Below are 19,989 nucleotides of genomic sequence, written 5' to 3'. Positions count from 1 at the left end.
GCTTTTTCCGCCATTAAAACTATCTCTCGTTTCAAAGAGAACGGAGTCTACAGAGTGCCGAGTGAAGACAATATAAGCACCGATCACGTAAAAAACCAACGTGAAAGCAAGACGTTTCGGCTCCCGAACGGGGAGCGTTGTTAACAAAACCTCATCTTTCGCGAGACGACTTGCTTTTGTTGCTTTTTTGTTGTTGTTGTCGCTATTTATATGGCGTCATGTCCTTCCCCGACCCAGACGGGTTTCCGTCAAAATCTCGACTTTAGAGCGCTGGATGTTGACATGTAGCCACGTCCCGTGTTTATTTCTAGTTGTAAATCGAAAAGTGTTCCAGAAGCCTGTACAGGACGCCATCCGCATAGGCAGCGAAACGTCTGTGTAGTTTTTGTTATATTTTGATATGTTGAGTCGGACTAAGTATTCTGGGGGATAGTAGTTAATCTTTTCACGCCTTCCAGATGTACCTGCTTTCCTTCTTTGAGGTGCGCGGTGAGCAAGGCAAATTCAAATTCTCACGAACCCCAGCACCTCCGAAGGCGTCAGCGAATGCGGAGTGGAGGATGGAACGAAAACCGTTGCCACGGGCCGATGAGTCAGCGGCGGCGGCGGCAGAAAGAACTTGTTGCGAGCCGAGGCGACGGGTGGCTTTGGCGACGGCCGAAAAGGCTTTTGTGGGTAAATAAAAACCAACACCGCAGGTGCACGCAGAAGAGGAGCGGCCACGGAGGGAAACCGGTTTTCCAGCTAAGGAACGTCGCGGCGTGTTTATCGCCTGTGGCACGGTCACCTTTTTTCCGGCCGTAGGCACTCAACGATCGACCAGGTTTCTCGCAAGCCGCAAACGCCGATACGTTTTGACGATCTCACGCGTCTAGGTTGCGCCTCAACAAATGGCTGAAGATCTCTTGACCTTATGCAGTTGTGTAGCGCAGTGTATACCGAAAAACAAAAACAAAACAAACTTTTAGTGGTAAAAGCAGCGCATTTAGATCTCGAAAGCATGGTTTAAAGACAGCCACCATTAAGAAACGTTTATATCGCTTCCTTAAAGCAATGAGCATCTCACGTGACAGAGGATCGGAAGGACAGCCTTCTAGTTGCGTCGGCCTTGATGTGGACAACACAATGACGATTGCACTGCGTAGAAAGTTATGCCCTATGTCTTATCGCCCAACAACGTCGTAGCTACTTTAGTATGAAGGCACGTTTCGTGTTATGAGCGATCACCTATAGTTTTTTTTTTTTTTTTGATGCCGCTTCCATCGAAATGCCAGCGTCATCTGGAGCATCGGCAGAATTTTTTTTTTTGCGGGATAAGGTAGCGGGGCACCATTTTGATATTTAGTGGAGGTCGGGCAGGCAGATCGGGTCAAGCGCCATTTCGTCCTCTGTATGCCATGACAGAAAAGTCACGGCTCTGCCGCAAAAGCGAAGCAATGAACGCAATAGCAACAAATCGGTGTGTCAGGCGCAGAATGGCAAGCAGGTGGAAACGTGCCCCGCGTTTCTCACGCACAAATGACGCATAAAGCGTACTACAGATGAACGCGAATAAGCATCTCAGTTGTTGAGTCGCTGTGTCTGAAAAGCACGCCCTTTCCGCAAACAGACGCTGTGCGACGATTGCAGCGATCTTTTTGCGCTTGATAACTACAACATAATCGTTCCAGTGCAAGCCCAACACTAGCGGAAACGTATGATCCTCCACACTGGGAGATAAGGGCGTGCGAGAGATTGTCCAGTCCCATCCTCTCCGCGGGCCAAAGTACGCGTGACAGATGAGAGCCGCCGCGCGCTCATTGCGTCATCTTGCTGATAATGCTGAAAACACGATAGTGACTCCCACCCCCGAGATGCCCGTCAACAGCAGTAAGTGGTAGATATAAATAGCTTGCCGTTAGAGCCCTCAAGGAGGTACCGCTCGGTGGCTCAGTGGTTAACGCCTCGCATACACGAGGTGGAGGTGCCACGCTCGATTTCGCGCATCAAAGTCTTTTTCCAGATTTTGTTTCTTTCTTGCGTTTTCGTATATACCCTGCCCGCCATAGCCGGCCATCGAACCCGTTCCTTCGCACACCGCGCAGCATTACAAGAGATCCTCGGCAGGCCTACCACGTTCGGTTCTGTAGCAGCACGATTCCTGTCTCGTTTCAGTTCTCTACGACCGGGCTGTTGACAGCGTTGACCGTGACGCTACGCGACGCGGTACGGGCAAAGGGCGTGCGTGACGGACTTCCGGAGCTCGATCTCTCACGCAAGAACGGAAAGAGACGTTGTTGCACAAATCGTTTCTCTCTCGCGACCCTTTTCGCTCAAGACCGTGGGAGGCACGCGAGTGGCGGTCAGCGTTGTTTTTCCGTAGCGTCACGGTCAATCTCGATCGCACCGCACGGCTTTCGGCGGAACGCACGAACACTTTACATTGCGCGATGCAAGGCGTGCTTTATAGTGGTAATGTGCTCAACCGAAACGAATTTGCGGAAGAAATATACACTAATGAGACAAAAAGAAAAACGAAGGCATCGGTTAATGTGCGGCTGGCGGGAGGTTATCACGGAATCAGTTACAGTCGCCAAGCTGTAGCGCGTCGTCAGTGAAGTGTTCGACGCAATAGCAACAAGAAACTCGCGAAGTAGCCTGCAAACTCGAGGAATGTTTGCAGGAAAACGCGACGCGAGGGCGTGTCAGTGGATGCACAGCTTCAGGTTACATCACATCTTCGTGCAGTGAGAAATTTCTGAAGAAGCGAAATGAAACAGCAAAAAAAAAAGAGAAATGGAACCAGGATATCACTTGGCCGATACGGCAGTGGCAGAGCTCCGGATCTGGCCTCGAGATCTTGGAGTGGCTCCCTCGCACGTATGACGTCAGTTTGAGGATTCCACTTCCAACCGCGCACGGCAGCACCCGCAGCTCTTGTATGCAGATCGTCTGCTCCAGAAAGAAACTTTCGAACTAACAGCTTTGCGAGGGTCAACGAACGCCTTCAACGACTATTTTCGAGCGTGATTATAATCTTGTTTCAAGGGTCGGGAAATGCCCGGATGGCCAACAAGTGCGTCGAACCCACCGACCGCATTGCGGGTAAGAAAGTGGGGCCATGTGTATGTACGTGCAACGTTACTAGAACCAGGTGTGTACGTGCGTGCGTGTGTGTGTGTGTGTTCTCGCTCGTTATCACGTTTTCCGCCACACGATATACTAATTTGTTCAGGTGTTTTTTTTTTATGTTTCAGAAATCGCGCCTTTCTCCAGCATCTACAAGTGTGTAGATAAACCTGGCGAAACGTCGCTCTGTCTCATCGAGGGCAAGGCGGTGTACGACGCAGGCCACTGTTGTTGAATGCGCGGTCGAGGCTGTCGACACAGACCACATCACAGTCGCGGCACTCGTCCTGCGAACAAGTGGACTAGAGAACCCGCCACACAACGTCTCCGTCGCGATCGACTGCGGCGAAGTGGCAAATGCTCGCTATTCGAGCAAACCAGGATGAATTTGACACGTGTGATTTAGGTTGAGTCAATGTCTTCGTGTAACCTAACATAAAAGCTATGTTCACTGCTGGTCTGCAGCTGCTGTCGGCTCATATCGCATTTTTGGTTGTGTTAATGTTTCTGAATGAGAAAGCTAGTTACAACTCCGCATTAGTTTACATACTTAATGTTGCGACCATTCTTAACCTAATAATAAAACATTGGAAGTGTGGCGCCACAAATTTCTATTATTCCGGTTAATAAAAAGAGGCATAACTATTTACAGCTTTAAAATTTGTATTGCCAACACAACATAACGCAGGTTGGAGAGGTGAAATATAAATTCATATTTTATGCATATGCTTGGGAAGGCCAATAAATATGTAATATAATGTAGTTAGCAAAATCAATACATTCTAGCACTCACCGCAGAGACAAACGGCCACACAGAGTTTTACGAAACAAAGCGCTGTGCTTTCAAAACGAGTTGAAGGTGGAAACTTACGGTTGTTCGAATAGCGTCGGTAGCCAAGAAACATTTTATAACCAACTAACCTGCTTCTTTGTCGAGCTTTATCATACACAGTGGTTTTTTATACGGCGCCACACCTCAAACGAGTCCCCAAATTGAAGCCACATGTATTCAAGTGCCGTTCGCAGCACCGCCATCGGTCGAACACTTGGTCAAAAGGATGCTTTCCGTGAGACATCTGGGCACAGACATCTTGGGCTGTTAAGCCGAGTTTTTTTGTTTTTTGTATATCACGACGTGAACTTACAAAGTCATAAAACATAGTGCGCACCAATCAAACCGTTCATGCATTAGCGTCTACCATAGCAGTGTTCGTTTGCTTGTTACAGATACACAACACAAAGGCTGACAGACCACTATGGTGGCACTCAAACCCATCCCAAAAATAATCTACAGTTTCAAAACTTTTCACCCTCATTCGTAATGACCGGTGTGTCAGTGCAGCCGGTCGCTGACCGGTCGTAAGGAACAGCCGATCTGTAGTATGCGCTCTCTCACTTTAGCAACGACAGAGAGACCGTTGCACCTACAGCCATCGGGAAAATCCACGTGCTCATCCGAATGACGCCATTGCCTACCGCACCACGATCGAGGTATACGTCGTCGCCACGGCGTCAATCAATTTGCGATCTCTTTTCCCTCGCGTTGAAAAAGGAAACAGCGACGACAGCCCCACACAGTCTTGCAAGGCAGGCGAAATAGCAACAGCACTCCCCCGGTCGACACCGAATACCAAACGCAGCGTGACGCCTCGAGGGAATAGAAGATCAGCGCCGTTCGCTTATTCGCCCATCGCTATCGCTATCTGTGCGTTGCACACCACGCGCAAAAAAAAAAAATCCTCTGCTCTGTCGATCGCCTCCTCGGAGGACATCCTCGGAAGAAAGCTATATGTATGTGTGTGTGCGTGCGCGTATACTTGCGCATGCAACCTACAAGCGGGTGTAATGTAGGTCGCGCTCCCTCCTGCGAATCACTTATGCGACTGCTGCTGCCTTTTTTCCCTGGCTGCACAGAGATCGAAAGGGAATCTTCTGTACCAGCCTTCCCCGGGGCGCCTCGATTCGGTAGCGCGTCGTAGAGCAACTGAAGGCATGCACACATCGCAAAAGCCTCGCCCGAGGCTATTACCACATGGATACATGGCACGTGCGCCCTTCCGATTCGTACTGGCTCTGTGCATTTGTACTGTCTGCGTCAAACGAAACCCGAACATCGGCCAGCCTTCGCGATGCATGGTGTAGTGTGCACCGTCCAGTGATCACGACTGACAGGCGCGCGCGTCCTGCTGGGCCTCTCCACGTATATATATGCGTGACATTCCATGGTGATAAGTGGACGGCGCGCACTATACCATCACGAAGGCTGGCCGCTGTTCGGGTTTCATTTGACGCCGATATAGTACAAACATTATGGTCCTCCTTGACATTACGACGATGCAGCCGCGAAGCGAACACCACTACGACGACGAACCAGGAGAATAAAAAATACCGTTCAAGCTGTTTTCCTATCCCTGCAAGCCTGAGTTGGCCCGATTGGATCACTTGAATGCGTACCATTGGTCGCTGCAGGCGTAGTATTGTCGTAGCTTTAGAACTGAAAAGCTTAACTGAGCGGTATTTGCAGAGCCAATTGAACCACTGAAACGGCAAGTATTGCCATTGAAAACTGAGCCTCTTGGTATAGCCATCGCATTGATTACAACCAGTTAGTATAGAATATTTTACGGGTGGGTTCCAACGCCGCCATGTTTGGTTGTTAACCTTTGTGTTTTGTATCATTAGCAGTTAAACAAACAGAGTTACGGTTGGTGCATGAGAAGTTTCATGGTCTTAGTAATTGACGTCACGACATACAAAAAAACAAAAACGTCAGCTCGAGAGCCGAAAATGACGGCGCCCATACGTTGTCGGTGAAATAGTTTATATAACAACTGAAAATTAAGCCCGTATACCAGAGGGTTGTAGATGGCTCCCACTATAGAGTACATGCGTAGAATTTAATACTCCAAATCGTTCACCACTTATTCCCAGAACGCAGTATATTCATTTTATTGGTCATAGTCGGTCACCGAAAACTAAGCGAGGTAGTATAGACATTGCATCCAGAAAAGTGAGCATTAAGAAAAGTTAATATGGCGACGCATAAAGGATTACTTTCCAGAAAGACGTAGGGGGAAAAAAGCACTTTTTTGTTCACTCTACGTGTGTAGGGAATAGTGGTGCCAGAAAAAGAAATCTAGGTTAAAGTGAAAAAAGAAACTATAAGGAGAAAAGTAAAATCGAATATGGAAGTCGATATGATTCAATTTCTCGGATACGAGAGAAGAAGACGACGCAGCGATCTAAGATGGAAAAGCGAAACGTACTAAACCACTCAATTCTTGGCCGATCCCCCACGGTGGGTATGAGCCACAAGAGAAAGTAAACAAGAACGCAAAGCAGCCTGCAATTCTAAGAACGAACGAACTTGTTCCGCGAGAGCGAGATTTCCAGGAACGTCAACACGATTGATGTAATTTAAACCGACAGCGATTTCAAGTGCGGGGCGATTCGTATTTGATAGATTTGATGAAAAGTGCGTTAGCTAACCGCGTAAATTCAGTCGCCGAGCCCGGAGCTTTTGCACCCGTGTCTATTTTTTTTTCTACATCCCACTATCTACACAACACCATCGAATTCTTGTCATTTGAACATTTTGAACAGCGCAAACATCGCATGGGCACCGGGAGAACGAATGACACACCGATGCCATTTAATCTTCTGATGTGAATGTCGTACTTGCGCTGTGTTGAAGATGTTCAGAGATCCTTTCCAACCAGTAAAGCTATTATTGGTTCTTCAATTTTTGCTATATATAATTTTCCGTGTACTAGAGAAGAGATTGCTTTAGCTGCCACAGGTGGAAAATCAGATTACGCCATTGATTTTTACGCAAGGCATATTACGCGACTACTGACTGATTCGTAAAATATGTAAGGTTTTACATGCTGTGACCACGATATATTTACGAAGCAAGCCGTCGTTAGGTGAAGGGGGGGGGGGCGTACGAAAATTTCGACCGCCTGGTGTCCTCTGACGTGCATTAACATTACACACAGTACACGAGCATCAATCATTTTGCTGCCATGGAAATACGACCACACCAGCCTAGATCAAAACCACTTCTCTCGTCGGCCGTTGAGCACCGCAACCAATGTCGTGTACCGCGGCGCACCGCAACATTCGTGACTGAACTCAGCACGGTCAACAGCTCAAAATGCACATAATAAGGCAGATGTACGTTCAAACTAATGAGAGCAGACCTTGGCTAACGCTATGTTGTGCAAGAGTCCTGCAGCATGTTTTTCTGCGCCAGGAAACCGAGCGTAGCTACAACATTTAACGCGAACAAACCCTGCCACAGATTAGCATATAGTTGTAGGTTAGCATATAAACGAACCAGATTGATTAAGCATTCGCAGCAGTCTTCGCCGCAGCTGTCTGCCAGCGCAAAAACAGTCAGCCACACATTCCGCGTTATTTCAGTGGCGGCAGTCACGATCCATACGCCTGCAGCAGAAGCAGCCCGAGCAATGCACTGCAGTAGCGGTGCCGCTGACCGCTAAATGTGCGCGGCGGCGTCACACCTCTGTACACCGCGTTATACTGCCATTTCATTCGTGCACACTGCCGGAGATTCTTACCAACATCACGACGACGCGAGCCGGCGGACGGGAAAGCGCGAACGCGTCTCTCAACCTGCTCCTAACTCCTCATCACGTTCCGTATGAAGCGGCGTCTTCATAGAAACTCCTCCTCCCCCGAACCGCCAATGTCGCCGCGCAACAATGTCGTCGCGGTGGCGGCACGCAATCGCAATGCCACGACGCATTTTACACGACTTCTCCAGCGCTATATCATAAAGTATCGCTACGCCGAATCTCCTCAACACACTGCTGTCAAGTCAAAATACACAATGAAAAGAGAGGGAGATAAAAGAGCGGCAGCAGTAGAGCATCCCGCCTCTTTTCTCTCGTCGCGCCACCGCGGAAAAGAAGAGAAGCAAGTGCGGTCGCCTCTCCACAACGATTCATATAGGCATGCGCTCTACAGGGACGCGTGCTTATACGTGACGAGGAAGCTGCAGTGGCGCTGCTCGCGAGGAAAACAGTAGCAGCGGCGACGACGACTGTTTGTGTCGAGCCGAAGCCCTTCTTGGCTCCGTTGGAATGCGCACGCAATGTGCCCGCGGCGTACACGTCTCCCGCTGCTTCCCCATCGAGATTCTCTTCTGCACTGCGCGTACTACATACGATGCACGCCTTCTGCCACACGGGACACGCACAGAAGCCGTTAGACGCATATCTTGACAGCGTAACTGCAGGTAGGAACACACGAAGCATGACTGCACATCTACTCTACTTGACTGTTTTCTCTCTCTCGCGTTGTTTCGTTCATACCTCGAGAAGACCGTAATGTCTACTGCTGTGAGTCCAAACGCACGCCGTTAATGACGCCACCTGCGGAGTGTGACGGGCCGCGCTGTGGAAAACGACCTGCGTGGATATAGAGGCCGCGCACGTGCGTACACAGCGCCACGGTGCGGTATACCATCAGAGAGAAGCAGTGTGTCTACGTGGTGCTTCGACGTCGCGTGTTGGCGCCATGGTATCAAGGCGAAGCGGCCGTTATCACCGGCGACACCAGGAAAGAAGCTTCAGGCACGAAGATAATGCAGCGCAGCCTGATGAACTTCGCGCTTTCGCGCACTCCCCTTCCTCATCTGGGATGGTTTTTTTCTGAGACGCGCTCTGTGTTTTTCCGGGGCTACCGAGAGGGCCGGCGGACGTGATCATTTAGCGATAGTCTTTAACGGCGATAGGGACTTTGCTGGCCGACCGCGACGATGCGTTTCAAAAGTGCACGGCGACCCCATACAGGCCGGTCGTTGAACTTGTTCTCAAGTTCGGATGCCGTGGCGCCACCGTTCTGACAGCTGTGCTGATGCAGAAGCAAATGAAATGAACGGAGCGACGACAGCGAAGTTAAGAGAGCGACGCCTTGTTCAATGAGTAAACAGTCAAACGTATAATATTAATCACACTTCTCATTCATTCATTTTCTCGTTTTGCACGAACACACAAAAATAAACACCGAAACATAGTTGACCATACCACCAGCTATACTTCGTTTCGCTATAATTCACACAACTGTTGGTGTTTTACATTCCGAACGCACGATATAATTAAGAGGGAAACCACTAGTGGAGGGCTCCAGAAATTTTCAACCTCCCAGGGTTCTTTGACGCGAACATAAATCTATGTACACCGGCTTGTAACATTTCGTCTCCAATAGGTGGTCTCTACGGCCGGGATTCAAACCCGCTACCTTCAGGCCAGCAGTTGAGGGCCGTAACCACTTGACCAGCGCAACGGGTGTGCTATAATTCAATCACGCACGGCAGCTTGTAGAAAACGCCAGGTTATAAGCTGGAGCAGCGCCTCCATCCAAGCGTTCATGCGTTTTAGTTCGATTCAGACTGCTCGACAGACAGCAAAGAAAGTGAATACATGATTTCCGATAACGTGATCATCGCGCCAATCAATTCAAGGGTCCACATCGCAGATAAAACCCAGCACTAAATCGAGTAACGAGTCAGGAATAGAGTTCAATCAGACGCTGGGTGAGCAAGATATAGGCAGGCAATAATGCACAAAAGGTGGCAATTTAGTTCGTCACTTCCCCCTGCAGCTACTTTTTTTTAGATATGCAGATATACAGAAAGCCGTGTTTACGCAAGTTCCATCAAGAGCTTGCGTTGTGGCCCATGCGTGAATTGTCAGGTTGCAGTCTACGTGACGTCAAAGGGGCGCCGCACTCTGGGCAGGTGGAGGGGTCCGATTCACTAGTAAGGCTGTAACAAATAATTATTTGCGTGAAATTCTGCATCTTTAGACGATTACACGACTTGGCGCAGTACTGTACGCATTCTTTCGTCCTCCCGTGTGAGGCGGTTGCCCGCCCTGCTCGTGGAGGCCCAAGGGACGGCTTTCAGCTCTCCCATAGTAGAGTACCAGTACTCTGAATCGCTACCCACTTTATCTAAACACCCAATTTGGAGGCGAAACTCTCTATGACGTGGGTCGTGCGTCCGCGATGAATGTACTATACTGGTAGTCGTGGGTAGCCACCTCCACGGCCGGACTAGAGGAGCGGCACGCGCCGCATCCTTTTCAATTGAAGAGGAAACCCGCGCACCTTAATCATAAATTAAAAGATAGTTGTTTTTGATGAAATAACTTAAAGACGAGTATCGGTGATTCGATCTTCAGAAAAATATGCCTTGAATTTGATGCTTACTGAAAACTATAGTAACAGAAGGACGCACTTTGAGCTATTTGACCAGAAAGGGTTGCCACTATACTCGCTGGGCGTAACCTCTTTGGTTAGCAGGGTTTTGCGGGGGTTGGGCTGCAGTCCCATAAATATAGTGAACTATATATATCCATGAACTAGAGGCGGTGAAAGGTGGGAAATAGGCATGATGCGCAGGCCGTAAGAAAGTGCGCGAGTGCCACCTCTCGTTTAGTCCTTGAAATGTCCACTGGATGGCGGTACTTCTATATGCTGAATATATTATGAAAAGATGCAAGACGGCGGTACTTGGACTGTTCACTAGATGTACGAACGGATGGACAGGCAGACAGAAGCATGGATAGGCGGACGAACAAATGGACGCACGGACGGACGGACGGACGCTTCGCCCCACTCATCATCATGCACTCCATGGATATGCTGTGATTTTTCTTTTTGTCAACCGGGGCTCATCAAGCGTGAGGCTCACAAGACGGCTTTATGCTCTCCCATATATAGTAGAGTACCAAGTACTCAAGATCGTTAGGCATTTAAGCAAGTATTCAAGGCGTTAGGCAAAGCATTTTAAGCGAACTTCGTCGACATTGAGTCCATCCATCCATTTATCTATCCAGCCATCCACCCACCCACCCACCCACCCATCCACCATCGAGTTGGATGGGTGGGTGGATGGGTGGATGAATGGGTGGGTAGTTGTGGCCCACCCACCCATCCATCCATCCATCCATCCATCCATCCATCCATCCATCCATCCATCCATCCATCCATTCACTCATTCACTCATTCACTCATTCCTTCATCCATCCATGTTGCAAAACCAACATGTTGCAAAACTGATGTGGTATGACATGACTACATGGTGAACAAATGATGTACCCTAACATGAAAATCATTACGCGCGTGTCATGTAACAACATGGCTACATGCCACGCTCATGATGCGCTCGCGGCCGTTTCGCTAGCTTTACATATGCGAAGATTGGTATTGCATGACGCGAACGGACGACGAAAGTAATGATACGTCCAAACATGACAATCATGACTTGCGCGTCATGTAAGCATCTGGCAGCACACCACGCTCATGATGCACTCGCAGCCGTTTCGCTAACTTCACATGTACCAAATTCGGGTTTACGCTACGCGAATGGATGACGGAGGTATACGACTGGTGCAAACATAATCACGACGTGCATGTCATGTAAAACATGACTACATGCTACGCTCATAGCGAGCTCACGACCGTTTCGCCAGCTCCACACATATCGAATTTGGTATTGCAGGACGTGAATAGGCTGATTTGATTGATATGTGGGGTTTAACGTCCCTAAACCACCATATGAGTATGAGAGACGCCGTAGTGGAGGGCTGCGGAAATTTCGACCACCTGGGGTTCTTTAACGTGCACCCAAATCTGAGCACACGGGCCTACAACATTTCCGCCTCCATCGCAAATGCAGCCGCCGCAGCCGGGATGCGAACCCGCGACCTGCGGGTAAGCAGCCTAGTACCTTAGCCACTAGACCACCGCGGCGGGGCAGACGTGAACAGGCGACAAAGGTAAATGAAACACCCAAACATGATAATCATGACATGCGTGTTATGTAAAACATGAGCACATGCTACGCTCATAGCACCCTCGCGACCGTTTTGCTAGCTCAACATACAGCAAATTTGGTATTACGTGAGTAGACGACGAAGGTACATGACACGTCCAAACATGATAATCATGACATGAAAGTCATGTACGGCATGATTAACCTCTGCATCGTAACGCTGTGCTGATTTTAAAGTGTCATATCAACCTTCCTCATTGGTGCTTCGCGTATCATCGATTTCCACTGTACGTGGGATCTGCCCTTTTTCTTTAGAAACCCACTCATCTCTCTTTTTAATCGTCATCTGTGAGACTCGTTCACGTAGTAATTTTAGTCAACTGGGCCTTATCAAGTGTAATAAAGACCACGGGACGGCTTTATGCACTCCCACAGTAGAGTACCAAGTACTAAATATCATTAACATCTTTTCTAAACAGACAGCCTACTGGTCTCCCATAGTAGAGTGCATCGTACTCTAAATCATTGAACATTCGTCCTAAACACACATCAGGCATGTAAATCCTGTTAAAGTGTGGCAAGAAAATGGTGAGGTGCTATCGATGCCGCTGGGCGTAACCTGTGATAATATATTTCTCTAAACACACACAGTGGAGCACGTAGTAGTCCAAGTTCGTGACTTGTTACTCAAAACAAAGTCGTATTAAAGCGAAAGGCTCTGATGTTTCATACTCGCAGCGACCATCCGTCCGTTCCCTGGAACGGTGCCAGCGGTTCCCCTAACACTCTCTCGGCAATTACGCGATGGCACCGCGGCGCATGACAACAGTTGCGCCTTCCCAGCTGTGGCCTCTCCCCCTTATACACTGTCTCAGCAATTACATCAATTGTGAGAGAGCGTAAAAAACAAAAAAGGGAAAACACACACACAAAAGGTGACTGCATATACTTAGTCGAATACACCCACAGGCTTTCGCTGAACCCACTTTGAAATTTACAAAGCGTTTTTCTTTTTTTTAACCAGTGTAGAGTGTTGGCGAGTCAGCCCCAATGCGGTTCCTTCAGTACTCTAAATCAGCGGTCGGCAACCTGCGGTCCCCGCCATGACATCATAAACTTCAGTTTGATTTTGTCTATTCCTATCTTATGGCCGACTAAGCCGTTTTGACGCCCAACGGGGTTATACGGGAATGAAAAATTGCTTCGATTTGGTGTTGTACAACGTATTCACAATCAGCCAGAAAATATGTTACGATTACTTATGATGCGTCTATTCTAGTGCATACAGGTTCGTATCTTGAGCTACTGATAGCGACCTATCAGTATTCACTGATTATAGGTAACCATAAGTGCCATTCGGCGTATTTGTATGTTACTTTGTCAGCAATGCAACCCCACTCCCCACCCCCTCGTCTTACGTTCGTGCGGCCCTCGTCATTCCGTCTTCGTGAAACGGCCCATCGCCTCAAAAGGTGGCCGGCCCTGTTCCAAATCATTCACCTGTTACCTTATGACAGGTGTGCTGTAAATATGTTTAGGTTAATGTTGTACTACGTTTCTACTAAAAATTTCTATTGTAAGAGAAGTGGTTATCGAAAATTTTAAAACTGCACTTAAGAAAAAAATATATTTAGCGCGATGAAACAAGTTCAAATATCACGGTATTGTACGGTTCACGTGCAGGAGCTAAATCACAATGCGATAAATAATCTGCATGCTCGCATGTCTAGTTCCCCTACTAACGCATCGTTCCATGTATAAGAACACAGAACTATACACCATAGTCGCTTATTTATAGTCCGGCGTCCGCTAAGAAGTATTTCAGTAAGATGGCTTTTTTTCTGAAAATACACCCGACCACCGTTCAAGTAGTTTCTGTAATGTGACGGTGCGACCGGTCAAACTGGCTCGTTTCTTGAATTTTTTCTCTTCATTTCCATACTTTACGCATTCCAAAAAAATATATGTTCAACAGTCTCATCTTTGCGATATAGCCTTCCATTAAGTCGTATTCATTCAAGGATGCAGGTTCAGCTACTTTGCCCCGATTCGGTTTCCTTCTTTCGGCTTATGGAGGCACAGGGAGAATGTTGGTTAATTCTTGGATACTTCCCTGGAATCGAATCAAATTATCTGTGCATCGTGATCTCGCAGTCGCTGGCGTTCCACATTGCGAAGTCAAAACATACGCGATTGCTGCAAACAGTCACGCGATCAAACAGTTTGGGCAAACAATCACGTTATTGCTGAGAGTGTGCAAGTGGGACGAGCCACAGCTGGTCTGTTCCAGTGCACGGACGGACGATCGAACGCATACATGAAACAAAGGCTTTCGCTTAAATAGAGCAGCTTTGAATACCCTGAGCAGGGTTTCATGGGAAAATGTTGCACGAACTCTGATTTTTCAGACCACCTAAGTAACTGAACGCCGCTTGAAAATTAAAAGCAAACAAACTAATCTAAAGCACTTCGCACCTAGGATGCACTGCACTCATCGACAATAGAAATCGGATATTTGATGTACTGTATTTGTTACATTCCTAAGGAACAGGTACCGAATGCGACTTGAAGATATTAACTGCTCGGACCTCAATGTCGCGCAAACAGCGATTGCGACAGGGACTACAAATCGACGCTTCAATTCCAGCAAGTGTGATTTTGAGCGCGCATACGCAGTACTCATTTTTAATGCCATGAAGACAATGAAAAAAAAAAATGGTTACGCTAGTCTGCAACACCGAAATAAACTTCATCTTGCCCAATATTACTTCTAAAGTTTACCATTTGTGGCCTATTCAGAACCTCCTGTTCAGAAATGTTCTTGTTGTATACTCATTTCAACTATACCAACAAAAGGTCCTCTAGTTCAGTTATTCAAATGATAACGTCGCAGTTGTTTTGACACGCGTGCGGCTACAAGCTAACTACTTTTACTGCCCTTGAATCATGTTGACTGCTTTTAGGCTAGTTTTTCTTCTTTTTACTATTTTTGCGTTTTAGAACTGGCAGCGCTGCCTACTTTCCAGGCGGACAAGTTGCAATAGGCTTAGCCATGCAAGTATTCGCGTATGCCACTTGTCAATAAGACACAGTGCAAAAGTGACAACGGTCAAAACCAAAGCATCTGCAATATGCTTTTTTATATTTGTCACATTTCGCGCACATCAACACCGTCATGCTTCTGGTTGGGAGCGGTAGCTAGGGGTCTACGGCATAGACACCGAGACACTGAATTTCAACGAAACATTGAAAAAGTTGCGGAAAACTATGCCTGCCAGATAGCCCGGCCCACAGAAGGCACTGTGTGTTGAAACAGTTTACGACTTGCGGCCACACAATCGTTATCGTGGTCCTATATCTTATTAGTGTACCATATCGCCAAACTGCATCAGAACGGTATACTGGGGACCACAAGTAGAGATTCCGATTGTCTTATGGTCTTTTATAAAGGAGCAGCGGGCCTCAAGCGTTCGGTCGAAGGCGACGCCGCAGACGAGTGTTTTGCATATCTCGAAACCACGCGATAGCAGCGAAACGCTGGTCAGTCGCTCCATTGCCGATGAGGAAGAACAGAGAAAGACTGACGCTCATCAAGTTACAAAGATGGCGCAACAACCATACGCCGAAAGAAGTTGAAGAAGATGACATCGCTATAAGGCGGTGGGACGCGTTTCGCCTTATCGCCAGAGATTTTCGCAGAGAGAGGGGGAGAGGGTAGTTCCCGAACAATCACTGTTACTACAGCGGCAAGAGAAATGCAGATTATGGCGTCTTGTCTTGTCTATATACTGTACGCATAGAGTTTCTCACAAATACCTAGAGGGAAGTGTGGCGCCACAACCTATTGTTAAGTTTGGCCTGGAAATTCATTTGGGCAGACGCCATGGGGCGTAAGCCGGTCCACTGGAGAGGCTCTCAATCCCTTCGGCGCCCAGTCTGACAGACGCTGTCGAAGATTTGAGCAATTATCCAGACCATGCGGCAAGCAAAGGCGAGTTCCCGTCTTTCAAATGCGGACCCTTTTGTCGTCTCTTGGAGCAGAAGCGGTGACTGATGCCCTCGACGACTCATCGGACGACAGGGAAACTGGCGTGACCGGCGCCAGAGCTGACAGGAGAGTGGCACTCCTTTTAATCCCCAATCAAGTAGACGACCGGCCGGCTGCCTGTGCCCGCCAGGCATTGTCCCCGCTAGCCGGAGGATGAGACGTGTCGCCACGACGCCACGACTAGGGAGGGCAACAAAGAAAGCATCTTCTTGGAGCAGACCGCGGCGGCCACCGCAAATCACCCCGCTAATTGAGCAAACAAAATCGGTGGACCCTTTGAAGTATGCTGCCAGGATCGCGGGAACTCTCGACTAGCGGCACACACACGACGAGGAAGAGCCCTGCTGGCGCCACCTTGCAGTGCAGTGTTCACGTGGACCGTGCATGCTCGTCCCTCTCACCTGTGTGTGTGTGTGATTGGTGTTCCACTCGGAGAGGAGGAGCCCGACAGGGCTTAAAACGACGCCGCAGAGTACTGGACGTCGCTCTGAACTATGTAACGCTCAACCACCACGCTCGTGGTTTGTGAAACCACTAACTTTTTCTTTGCTGTAAATATGTGTAAAGAGTGACATTAATCATGTTCTGTTTTCGTATCCTCCAGCGTCCTTCCTTCCGACCTTAACAACTGGTGGCAGCAGTGGGATGCCATCAGCGACTTTCCTTCTCATCTCTTACACTATGCGAATTTCTTAAGGGCGATATTGGAGTGCTGGGAATGACGGTATATGTGTCTGCGAGGCTTGTGTTGGCTGGTGTTGAGCAGGGATTCGGCTCAAAAGCGAACATGATTGCGCAAACAATGCTTCTCTAAAACAAAAAGTTTATGAGCGGATCTTATTCATGCGTTTAAAATTCTAAAATAAAAGTCCACTCACCTTGACGGCCCAACCAAACGGCGAAAGAAAGAAACAAACAAAATAAAGGTGGTGGAAGGAACGCTCGTTTTGTTGCCTGCCTGCCAAGTTTAGCGGCTGTTGGTTACTTCTTACGCTTCGTAAAATTGTACATCAACGCAGAAGGTTTTAGTGTTAAATCGAACACGCTTCTGTGCAATTACAAAAATAAACAGTTCATCAAGTGCTCTTTTAATAAGAAGTCAATCATTTTAAGGTGAAGCCAAACGCGTCTTCAAGATATACAAATCCGAGCCAAGTTTGAAGCTCACATATACAGTCCTTCCCTTGCATCCAGCAGCTCACTAGCAGCAGATTTCCCTCTAGGCAAGGTTGTTGGAAACTATGATTGTACGTAATGGACGTGAACAACAGAATTCTTCCATTTCCGTGCCGTAAGGCAGATTTACCTCCGACGTTGCACGACATTTCTGATCGAAAAATCGACCTTCAGAGCCGTTTAGATTTACGGTCAAGCGTAAAGGCACTGAAGTGATCCTCTTTGCGTGCGACTTACCGGGACTGCGCAACTCCGACAAGATTAAGGAAGACGGGAAGTGACCGGGCGTACTAGATCGAGAGACTATACCAACATCTCGGCCATCCGTCCAAGTTTGCCTCATCTAGACTGTCGCACGCATGTACCGGACCGAGTACAACTAAAACGTCGTTTACTTGGAGATTTAGCGAAGGAGTGGTACGTACGTCCCAACGATTAAAAAAAGATAAAAAGCGCTTATATAATAAAGATGTAAGGCGTTCCGAGCTCAACGTCACGCTTCGTGAAACAACCTCGCTGTTCCGGGGACACAGCGTAAAAAAAAAAAACAAAGATGATCGCGCTCTCAGTTTAACAATGTTTGCTGTAGTGCGTAGACCGGAAGTGGAACGGTTGACTTGTTCCGGCGTCTCGACCCCGTACCGGTCCCTCGCTCGTCTTCGTATCCGAACGGTGAGGAGGAATAGAAAACCGAACGACAAAAGGACAATATATAGCGACCTAAAATCTGGTCACGTTACTCTTATAGCAAGCGCCGCTAAGATAAGGTGTTGAATGAGCTCGGATTGCGTTTCTTCATTTGTTTATTCATTCCTACGTAAGCATGGTCAAACAGCGAAAGGGAGTTAAGTATAAATGAAGGAAAGCACCGCCTCACGTTGTCCCATACAAACACCTACGCAATGCTGAGCAGTATACATTCGACTGAACATTGTACTATAATTTGCATAACAACTTTTTGGTTTCTCTGATTTAAAAAAAATGATGAGAAAACAAAAAGAAGCAATCACTAACCAGAAGTTCTGTCGACTACGGCACCAAGTTTTTCACGATTCAGTTTAGCGAGGATGTTGAAATACTGTACTTACTGTAAAACATAATAAGTGGTACATAATACAGACAATTTTTGTAATCCTGTCACGAGCTGTTTTTGTTGCACCCTGTTCTGATGCACATGCGCGAAAGACCACGTATCCACTTGAAATTCCTTTTTTGGCTAATAAACCTTCAGTTGTGAGAGCAAACGCTGTCCTTGTCAACCTCCTTTGTCTGTTTGTTTTTGTGCGTTTCGATAAAAGTTTCAATTATGAAAGTAATCCAACTGACCCAACTTGCCATCTTGCTGTATTTACTAGCGACGCGTTAGGCTTTGGTGCGTTGGGTTTTGGCTGACCCCGTCGACATGGGCAGACCGTTCCTGTGACCACGTGACTACTAAAGAAGCGTGAAAAGACTGTCGGAAAAGGCTTCGCTGCAAAATGCCGGCCCACAAAGCGAACTTGCAGGGAATAGAAAAAAAAAGCAGCATCGTTTTTTTTTTCAACAAAATTATCTAGTACCTGCACGGTGAATAACAGCTTTTATCTCTCCACGTCTCACCGGGCCAGCGCTAATTGGGTTTCTTCGCGCCCACGAAAGATAGACGTCGGCAACCCGTTGTACAGAAGCTAATAGTGGCAGTACGTAAGCAGCGCTGACAGCGACGTAGGCCCGGGAGGCACTTCGCTCTGCCCAGCAGACAAGGTCTTCGAACCGCGTGGTTTCCGGTAAGATAACGCCAGGTCTTCCGTACTCCACGAGTGTACATACGACGCTTGCGGCAGGAAACGGAACAAAGGAGCCGCCGACAGGGCTGATCATATACACGACCGTCTGATGTCCATCCAGCAGGGATGCGGCATGAACTGTACACGGCGATATGCTCAAAGGTTTCGTCTTTCTCACGCATCCTGCAAGATCTCCGGTAAGACAATATTGTCGACGACGAACTGACTGTTCAAGCGGCTGAATGCGGCGAACCAATCGTGTTGCGCGAGTCTCGGTGTACAAGCGGCGTGTCTGAAGATAACCGCCGACTCTGCAGCCTCGAAAAACGCGGTGTCGTTGCACGAATTCAGCATGGGATCCCGCCTGCACGAAAGGCTCGTTCCCATCTGCGACCAGCGCTGGTCACGCGATCAAATTAGTCGCAAACGATTGTAAATGGCCGTTCAGGTCGCAAGGCGGCTGCTTCGGCTCAGTCGCGCGATTGCAGTGGCTAACACCTAAGCCGAGTAAAATAACGCATTAGCTCAAGTTGTAAGCAACGAGAGTTAACCTAACATTTTAAGAGGGAGATTTCTAGCTGACGCTGCCTTTCTCGAATACGTTGTCCGAGGCACGACTGCGAAACGAACGCGCTCTGAAGTATGAGTGTACATGGCCGAAGTCAACGCTAGCGCGTTCTTATAAAAGCGTAAATGTTTTTCTGTCCTATTTTCTGTACGATGATACATCTCTACAGCGCACGACCTTCACTTATTCAACGGGAGCTTATTTAAAGGTTAAAAATTAACGTACCACTTCACGTGCCAACAAAATCAGCAATTCGGAATAGAGAAAGCGGCGCAAACAGCCTAAGATGACATTTGGCTGTTTCTGGCAGCGCGCCACGAATAGATTTCAAGGTCTGTTGTTTCATCGCTAAATTCGAACGCTGTGTATGCTTCGAATTCATAAAGTCAAGTCCGCTAGCTGTATCTAATGTAAGATTATGCGATCATTGCGAGACATTCGCCAACTAGTCGCGTACAACTACGCGCGTACAAGTAGTTGTGCACGGCAATTCCTCCTCAGAGGCGAATGCAAACAA

This window comes from Rhipicephalus microplus, unplaced genomic scaffold, assembly GCF_043290135.1.
Source record: "Rhipicephalus microplus isolate Deutch F79 unplaced genomic scaffold, USDA_Rmic scaffold_21, whole genome shotgun sequence".
NCBI lineage: Eukaryota > Metazoa > Arthropoda > Arachnida > Ixodida > Ixodidae > Rhipicephalus > Rhipicephalus microplus.
The sequence above is the reverse complement of the archived record's forward strand: the minus strand, read 5'-3'. Positions refer to the sequence as shown.